This window comes from Carya illinoinensis, chromosome 3 (genome assembly GCF_018687715.1).
Source record: "Carya illinoinensis cultivar Pawnee chromosome 3, C.illinoinensisPawnee_v1, whole genome shotgun sequence".
Classification (NCBI taxonomy): Eukaryota; Viridiplantae; Streptophyta; class Magnoliopsida; order Fagales; family Juglandaceae; genus Carya; species Carya illinoinensis.
Window position 1 is genome coordinate 40,495,780 of NC_056754.1, and position 9,075 is coordinate 40,504,854.

The 9,075-nt window shown below is 41.2% G+C and overlaps 1 long non-coding RNA gene across 1 annotated transcript; it reads left to right on the forward strand.

Moving 5' to 3' along the window:
* The first annotated feature begins 5,442 nt into the window (after positions 1-5,442).
* Positions 5,443-6,905, forward strand: LOC122305677. The gene is made up of 2 exons (XR_006241202.1): positions 5,443-5,932; positions 6,573-6,905. It is a non-coding gene; the product is annotated as an uncharacterized LOC122305677 (long non-coding RNA).
* Positions 6,906-9,075: the final 2,170 nt, after the last annotated feature.

A 9,075-nucleotide genomic window follows, 5' to 3' on the forward strand; every position in this document is an offset into this window, starting at 1 on the left:
AACTTTCTTGCGTGTGTCATCAGCGGTTAATGTTGTCGATTGAAAAAGGGCACACAAAGGTTGGTTTTTGACTTTGATGCTTTTTGGTGTTGGATGGCTGAGGAAAATCGATGTGAGCTAATGTCATGGTGTTGGCAGCACATTGTTTTACTATGGACTGAGGGGGGTGTACACGGGTAGGTGGCAGAAGGAGATGTGGGGGAGGGGTTGTGCGGCTGTTTTCTCGTGATACGATGGTGGCTTGTGGTGGGGAAACATTACTATGATCTTCTGTTAGAAAATTGCCCAAGTGTGAATTGCCCAAGTGTGAATTGGTTGTGGATTTATAGCCACCCACCCCCATCCACCAACCACTCACCCACCCACTCACCATTGGAGGCTCACTTGGTCAAGAAGTGTGGCTATTTGTCCCCCATGCTTTCTCCTATAAAAGGAGATGATTTGTGAAGATTAAATCATCCTCACTGCGGTGAGAGATCAAGGTGGAGGGTTGGGCGAAATTTGGGTTTTGGAGATACCCAAAACAGAGGCCATTTGAGAGAGATAGAGGGTTGTTCATGAGTGTTTGTAAGATTGTACAAACATATTGAAAATATTGATTTTCTGCTTCAGTGGACGTATGCAAGTTGCCGAACCACTTAAATATTGTCTCTTTATTGTCTTGTGTGATTTTTGGACAGGTCGGAGGCACAACAATTGGTATCAGAGCTTTGATTTCGTACTGTCCAGAAAAATCAAGTTGATCAAAATCAACTTTTGACCACACAGTGATGTTCCTCGCATCAAGACGAATCCGTTGCAGCAAACGGCATAAAAAACGAATGCCGGAGGAGCCCATACGCGTCAGAGGAAGAAGACGAGTGAGCTCTACGCGCCCATGCACCCCCACGCACGCCAGAGGTGGAAGACGCGGGACAGACACGCGCCCTCACGCCGCCATGCGCCCTACAGAGGTTCAGCGCGTGTTCTACACGTGCCTCACTCTCCCCCATGCGCACACAGTGCTGTAGCGCATGTAATCCACGCGCCCACTTGCCGCCCACTCGCACTGTGCGCGTGTAACCCACGCACCAGACAGATTAGTACCGTCCATTTTTCAGATCCATTTTGGGCTAGATCAACGCCAGTTGGAGTTCAATTACGATGATCAAATAGTGGTGACAAACTATTTGGATCATTTCGGACTCATCGGTACAGTGGGAATGTTGAGATTCGCTATCGGTACATTCGATCTGAACCGTCCACGTGTTGGAGATCATTTTGGGCTAAATCTACGCCAGTTGGAGTTCCGTCGCGATGATCAAATAGTGCTGACAAACTATTTGGATCATTCTGGACTCATCTGTATGGTGGGAATGTTGTGATTCGCCATCGGTATATTCGATCTGAACCGTCCACGTGTTGTAGATCATTTTGGCCTAGATCTACGCCAGTTGGAGTTCCATTATGATGATCAAATAGTGCTAATAAACTATTTGGATCATTCCGGACTCATCTGTACGGTGGAAATGTTGTGATTCGCCATCGGTACATTCGATCTGAACCGTCCACGTGTTGCAGATCATTTTGGGCTAGATCTATGCCAGTTGGAGTTCCGTCACGATGATCAAATAGTGCTGACAAATTATTTGGATCATTCCGGACTCATCTGTACGGTAGGAATGTTATGATTCACCATCGGTATATTCGATCAGAACCGTCCACGAGTTGCAGATCATTTTGGGCTAGATCTACGCCAGTTGGAGTTCAATTGTGATGATCAAATAGTGATGACAAACTATTTGGATCATTCCAGAATCATTGGTACGGTGGGAATGTTGAGTTTTGCCATCGGTACTTTCGATCTGAAATGTGCATGAGTTGCAGATCATTTTGGCCTAGATCGACGCCAGTTGGAGTGTCGTCGCGATGATCAAATAGTGGTGAGAAACTATTTGGATCATTCCGGACTCATCCGTACGGTGGGAATGTTAAGATTCACCATCGGTACATTCAATCTGAACCGTCCACGTGTTACAGATCATTTTAGGCTAGATCCAAGCCAGTTGGGGTTCCATTGCAATGATCAAATAGTGTTGACAAACTATTTGGATCATTCTGGACTCATCGGTACGGTGGCAATGTTGAGATTCACCATCGGTACTTTCGATCTGAACCGTTCATAGTTGCAGATCAGTTGTGGGCTTGATCGTAGCCAGTCGGAGTCGTGATGGACTCATTTGTTTGGGGCTTGATTGCAGCCAGTTGGAGACGTGACAGACTCATTTGTTTTGGGCTTGATCGTAGCTAGTTGGAGTCATGATGGACTCATGTGTTTAGGGCTTGATCGCAGCCAGTTGGAGTCGTGACGGACTCATTTGTTTTGGGCTTGATCGCAGCCAGTTGGAGTCATCATGGACTCATGTGTTTAGGGCTTGATCGCAGCCAGTTGGAGACATGACAGACTCATTTGTTTTGGGCTTGATCGCAGCCAGTTGGAGTCGTGCCAGACTCATTGGTTTTTGGGCTTGATCGTAGCCAGTTGGAGTCGAGATAGACTCAGTTCATTTGGGCCTGATTTAAGCCAGTTGGGATCGTGAAATTTGATGGAGCAAATTTTAGGTCATTGGACGATGCTGATTACCTTGTTATATCAGCAGGTTTTGGCAGTCATACAATTCATGGAGCATATTGTTATTAAGAGGAGAACCGCATCGGATCTCATTGTGGCTTTCTTTGAAAAGTCAGTTGCAAATAACAAAGTGCTGATGAAGAAATTGTTCAACTTCAGAAAAGGTAGAAGGTACTATTGTTGCCCAATAGTATTTGGTGTTGCGGTCAAAAAGTTGGGAGGTCATGAGAATGACTATGAGTAATTCTGCAAAGAAGACAAAGTTGAAGAGATCTTATCCTAGATGAGGAGGTGTGCAGAAGAAATTCTGACAAGATCTCGAGTTTGTGGCAAGACAGACCACAAGAGACTGCTAAAATCAGGAGAAAATTGAGAATGATGCTGTGAATATGGTGACTGAAGAAATACATGGCGTTGCATTTCTTGTAGTGCACAATACTGTTAAAGACAGCTTGAACACAGCAGTCATTCAGTAGTGTTTTCTCAAAAAGATATGGAAGGTCACGAATGATTCATTGGTCTTGGCTCGTGGTAATGGTCGTGTGAATTAGATGAGGAAGTAAAAGGAACTCAGTTTTACTTTTCCTCATCTAAATTTAAAGAAATCTCCCTAGACCACGACATGAAGTACAGGTGTGAGAGATGGAAACAAAACGTCAGATGTTTCAAGGATATCTACACCTAAAGTTGGTGATCACATACTGCCAAGACGATCAGACCTCCATGGTGGTTACTACCTTAAACTATATCCTGCTGAATGAAGGTAGTAAACTACGGTATGGAGAAAAATCTTGCAAGAATGGAGATAATGCAAGTCGAAGTTAGTAGAGACTGCACACAAGATGGGCACATCGACTGAAGACAGGATATGTTAGCAGCAGGATGAGGGGTTAATCACCCAGATCAGAGATGGAGACCTCAGCAACAGGTTCTCTGATATGTGTCAAGGTCTGTGCGAGACCATTGATTCCCAGTGCAGTGGGAGATGTGTTGTCCTATACAGATGTGTTGATTAAGGGTATTGTACGTGATGAACTAAAGTTATGCATCACTTTAGTTAGTCTTCTAACTTGAAGACATATGCTATAAAATTTCATAGATGATAAGGGATCATGCTGGAGATAGAGCTTGGCATGTTGAGAACCAGTCTCCAAGTTGGAGATTGGTGTGATTGTAGGATTATGAAGCCTGGTTTGAAAGCTGCAAAGGCACCAGGTAGATTGTTTGCTCGACTATGGCTCGAGCAAAACTCAGTTTGCTCAAAGTGTACATGAGTGCAGACTCATGGACTCGAGCAAAAGAAGAATCCTAGAGAGTTGAGATGGTGCAGTTGAGCACTTGTAAATCTCCTCTGAAGAAAATCCATTGCAAGCTCCGTGGGTGTAGACGATGCTAATGCATTTGAAAATGCATTTGGAGAGGCATCAGGACATCCATTTGAAGACGTACCTGCAGATGCATTTGATAGTGGATCTCTCATGGCTGACAAGCATTCCAATGAAGGAGTGCAATCGTTTGAAGGATGCAGCCATTTGTAGCATCCTAGTATGGCACACTTGGGTGGAGGGGGTGATTGTTGAAAAACCCCCCAAGTGTGAATTGCCCAAGTGTGAATTGGTTGTGGATTTACAGCCACCCAACCACTCACCATTGGAGGCTCACTTGGTCAAGAAGTGTGGCTATTTGTCCCCCATGGTTTCTCCTATAAAAGGAGACGATTTGTGAAGATTAAATCATCCTCACTGCGGTGAGAGATCAAGGCAGAGGGCTGGGTGAAATTTAGGTTCTGGGGAAACCCAGAACATAGGCCATTTAAGAGAGATAGAGGGTTGTTCATGAGTGTTTGTAAGATTGTACAAACATATTGAAAATATTGATTTTCCGCTTCAGTGGACGTAGGCAAGTTGCCGAACCACTTAAAATATTGTCTCTCTATCGTCTTGTGTGATTTTTGGATAGGCGGGAGGCACAACATCTTCTTGCTTAGCATAGGGCACATTGGTGATGTTGGTTTTACGTTGCACATGGAGGAGCCGAGGTTGCTGATTATGTGGGGTGGTGAACAAGGTAGGCTGCGGCAACCCTATTATTTAAGGAGGAAGGTAACCTATGCAAGGGATCTATATATAATGGCATTAGGAAACAAACCCTAGAGAAAGAAGGAGGCGTGCATCAAGAATGCCGTGAAAAGCGAATGTGATGAAGCCGTAAATAAAGAGGAGCCCAAGGTGCTATTTCTCTATAGCTGCTGGATGCGGTGCAATTGGCTCTGAAAGGAAACCTAGGGTACGAGAATGTAGTGCATGCATGAGGAAAAAGATATTGATAGTTGGTTCACACCGGAATGGTTTTGGCTTATCTGTGGTCAGATAGGGTCCATTTCAATAATTTGGGCCCACGGTTTGGATAGTGTAGGAAAAATGTATAAAAAAGACTCTTTCTTGAATTTTTAGACCTCGACTCAAACTAAAAAACTAATTCAACTAGTTTAAAAAAATATCGGCCCATAAAAAGATTTTTAAACTAAATATCAAACTCAAGGTAAAATCATAAACTACCAAAATAGAGATTTTAGGCTCGTAGTCTATATTTAATTTTTTTTTTTTTTTTAAACTCAAGTGACCTTTTCGCACATATAAATAGAAATTTTTTGAAAATAGCTGGACATTGGACCCGAGTGTTACACAATTCATGTATAGAGACCTATTAAAGACCTATGTAAATCTATTATTTTATGATGGACAAAATTGGAACTCGGGGGTTATATATAGGTCATGGTTCCCACTTCAAATTCATCTTCTTGACTTTATACATCCATTGTTGTGAGTTTTTTCGAGAGAGTGATAATTTTCGATGTGAAAGACCATTCCGTTACATTCTTCTCTCTAATGACTGCAAGTACTCTCTCTTGGCTAGAGTTTTACACAGATTTGACAAGTTGTCTTGGCGATTTTGGATTTATATAGATCCATAAATGTATAGGTCACATTTAGAGGTTGTTCTTTTCTGGCGCCTTATCGACGAAAAACTAGGAGCACAAGATCACTATTGGGAGAGCTGTTTGAAAACCTGTAATTTTTAGAAACTGACCACTGTAATTGATAGGCTATTTGGCAGTTTATGTTGGGCCAGAGCTTCGGAGATTCATCATTCCAACTAGCTATCTTAGCCACTCCTTGTTCAAAGTGTTGCTGGAAAAAGTTGAGGAGTTCGGCTTTGATCATAGTGGCGGGCTCACAATCCCATGTGAGACTGAGACCTTCAAATTCCTTCTAAAGTGCATGGAGAACCATAATAAGGCTCACCCTGACGACAACTCTGGTGAGCTTCTTTATTACAATCGTTGTTCTATTTCTTATAGATTCTCTCCTTAAAAATAGCTTATTGCTTTTACGTACATGTTGGAAATTTGAGTCCAAACAAGCTACATACTTCTCAGAATTTTAAATAATGTTCCATTGAGCTAATTTTTGGCGAGCACATAAACAAAAGCTTCTTCTTCTTTTTCTTTTTTTTGCTCAGAAACTTGTAAAGGGACATATTGGATTTTGAAGGGCGAGGAAGGGTGTTTGATAGATTAGATTTGTTTAAGTTCGAGCACTATAAGAGTGGGGCTGGTGGTGATTGAGACCAGGGGAATCTTATATCAAATAATTGATGAAGCTAATAAAGATATGTATTCAGATACATGTAGCGAATTGCAATGAATTACACCTGAGTTGGCCTCTTATCTAATTTTACATATAGCTAACTATTGATTCTAAGAGGCAAACTATGTTTACATCATTTTCTAATGGCAAGAGAGTCAGTCCCATTACAATTACACCTGAGTTGGCCTCTGATCTAAATTTACATTACATACTCTCCAATATGTGGAGCACTTTCTGATGCAGATCAGATTGCGCATGATTTCACCATTGCTGATTGGTTCACTAACGTTTTGATTTTGGTGATTTTGAAGCTGGAGATTCATTACCTGTCGAAGAGTGAGGAATCATGGTGATCTTACTAATACACCAGTTTTAGGACTGATTTTCTGGTGCTAACGAAGGTCTCTTTTTTCTTTTCTTTTATTTTTGTGCAAGTGACCAAGATAGGAAGATTCAGTTAGAAAGTTTTCAGATGGGTTGTGTCGGGATTTGTTGCTAGAGAGGGGATGTGTGATCTTTATATTCTGTATGATGGGATGTGACCTAAACCTGATGTTTGATGGAATATGAAACATATTAATTAATCAGCGGGTATTTCCATATGGGTTCCCTCCGATTCTATGCATTTGCCATCATTGAAAACATTGTTGAGGTACTTGTCAATATAATTGTCATGTGTGTGATTGTCAGAAGACAGCTTTAGTTTTTATTTAACAGTAATGATTGAGGTTTAGCAAAATGCAAACTGTTGATTATCTTAGAAACTCTTAAGAATCTTTATATCAAATTTATTGAATCTTGATAGTACGGAGAGAAATCTAGACATGTGGGAGAAAGGTGGTACAATAGAAATCCCAAAAACTTGTGCTGTCAAAAATCGTTTCCGATTTTCTAAATCAAGCTGTTCCCCCTCGGTCTTGTTTATTTTCCAGGTTCATGTGCATTCAGATTAGCATGCGTGATAAAATCTCACTGATGAGCTGTCTTAATCCCATCAATGTGCACTGTGATCAAAGCCTGTTTTATGTTAAAATGTTAAGTTTAAGATGAAGCGTAGAATGACCATACCCCAAAACTGAATGGGGAAACAGGCCTTCTCTGCTCCCTTTTTGACCCCAAAACCACAACATTATTTTATCTCCAAATCCATCTCACACTAAGTCCAAAACAGATAGTCTCGCTTGGCTCACTTCCTAGCACAAAGGAATCTTCCCATTCAAAATCCCATCCTCAAGTCCCATTATTTTAAATGCATTAGATCCACTCTTCATGGAAATCACCAGATTCTTTGTGAATTTTCGATTGGAAGGCATCCAAACTCTCCAAAGCAACAAATCCCATAAAGAAAATGATTTGTACATGCTTAAGCTGTACGCGCTTCGTGCCGACCTTTGAATAAAAAACAGTAGACCCAAATGAATATGAGTCATGTACATTTTAGACTTGCATCTATCATTACTTATCCCACAATCTGTAATGGTCATCCACAGCTAATCTATGTTGCGCTATCCCCCTCTCATCCCTTCCATTTGTCATACAAATGAACATGGGCCAAAATTGATTGGTCTTGGGTTGGGCCATTGAGCTCCCCAGTCAGCACTCTGTGTTTGGTTGCCATGGGATCAGTGTCAACTAGGAGGAAGGGGAACATCACTATTGATGCAGAGCATCGAGGCCCAAGCCAGGGTCTGTCTAGTGCTGGGTTTTCATTCCTAGATGCCCAAGTTGTTCCAGCAATAAGGCCTTGGTAAGTTGTAACAGTTGGTCATCGATTCAGTTTCCAATACAAAAACAGCATCAACCTGTATAAATGAAATAGGACCTCGCTAAACATCTCCAATTTGTGTGTAATGACGAAGATATTCATCGCTACAAGCACAAAAATTCATCGCTAAAAAAAAAAAAAACACATCATTGTTGATTTCATGGAACAACAACGATAGGTGTTTTGTCTATAAAAAAAATTAATGATGAGGTAGTATCGTTCTTGATAATATCGTATCAACGATAAAGCCATCAACGCATAATTATTTATTGAATTGTTGGTGAAATAATCATAGTTACAATATTATAGCAATGTTATTTCTTTTCCCTTTGGTGTGTAAGAGTTAATTACATTTACAACCCAATATTATCACACACACCCAACCCTGAATTTACAACAAGTATTTGCACCCTAAATTATTAAAAGTTTCAATGTGTACCATATGTTAAGATCTAATTGTTGAAATCAGTAGGGATATGACCCACCCTACACATGCGGGCAACCACCTCTCCCAAAATTAGTTTTTCCCCCTGCACTCTGTCCGCACCCCTATATAATTTCGAGCCCCGTCCATTAGAAGGGCGAATGGGTGGTACTGATCATCATTCATATCCTCACCCCCTATGCGCCACCATTAATCTAGATACGGTGGAAAACACTAGATCCATGCATGGAGAGTCATGACTGCATGGATGCCACCAGATTTGTGGCTTGGCCGCTACCTTCACTCCCAAACTTGAACGAAAATTGAATCACCCAACCCCAAAATCCAATCAAACAACCAATGAAAATCAAATAAAACCTAGCTAATTGAACCAAACCTAGAAAGAGAAGGTGATAGAAAAGAAATGAAGAAGCAGAAGAAACAGAATAGATGGGTGCACTACAGGAGAAGCGAGCTTTTGTGACCAAAATTTAGTGACCAGAATGACTATTTCCTACGGTTTTCGTTAGAAATAGTTTTTTTGGTCACTAAATTTTGAAGGAGAGATAGACAAGCAGAAAAAGAAGGAGGAGGAGGAGGTAAATAAAAAAAAAAAATTAGAATG